Below are 633 nucleotides of genomic sequence, written 5' to 3'. Positions count from 1 at the left end.
CGGAGGCGCCGCTGGGACCGGACAGATGCCCACTCTCGGCGTCCTGGAGTTCCGGAGAGTCGCCGCTGGAGGAGCTGCTCTGCGACAACGCGTCCGGCACTCCACTCCCTTCCCGTCGGGAACCAGAACTCGAATCGGAACTGGAACCGGAACTGGAACCAGAACTCGAACCGGAACTTCTTTGCGCACCTTGGCTGGCGGCCGGCTTCTTCGGGTCAGGACCAAGACTAATTGGGGAATCTCCGGCGGCGGCGGCAGCGTTGATGGGCACCATAGCGGGTTCGTCATGGCTGCCAACGCGGACAGGCTGCATGCTTGACATCCTTACCAGGTCCTCTGTCTGGTCGATGGGGTCCTTGGATTTGGTCGAACTACTCCTCATCACGTTGTTCAGCAGTCCTTCCAACGCCCCCGCAAAGCCCAACGTTTTAGCACGGACGCCCTCCCGGCCAGGACCCGGTCCCTCCCCTTGCGGTCTCTCCCCTTGCGGTCTCTCCCCTTGCGGTCTCTCCCCTTGCGGTCTCTCCCCTTGCGGTCTCTCCCCTTGCGATCTCTCCCCAAGCAGTTCCCCCCCTTGCAGTGTCTGCCCTTGGGGTGTTTCCCCTTGCAGTGCCTCCCCTTGCAGACCGTTAA

This window comes from Gregarina niphandrodes, assembly GCF_000223845.1.
Source record: "Gregarina niphandrodes unplaced genomic scaffold scaffold00005, whole genome shotgun sequence".
NCBI lineage: Eukaryota > Apicomplexa > Conoidasida > Eugregarinorida > Gregarinidae > Gregarina > Gregarina niphandrodes.
The sequence above is the reverse complement of the archived record's forward strand: the minus strand, read 5'-3'. Positions refer to the sequence as shown.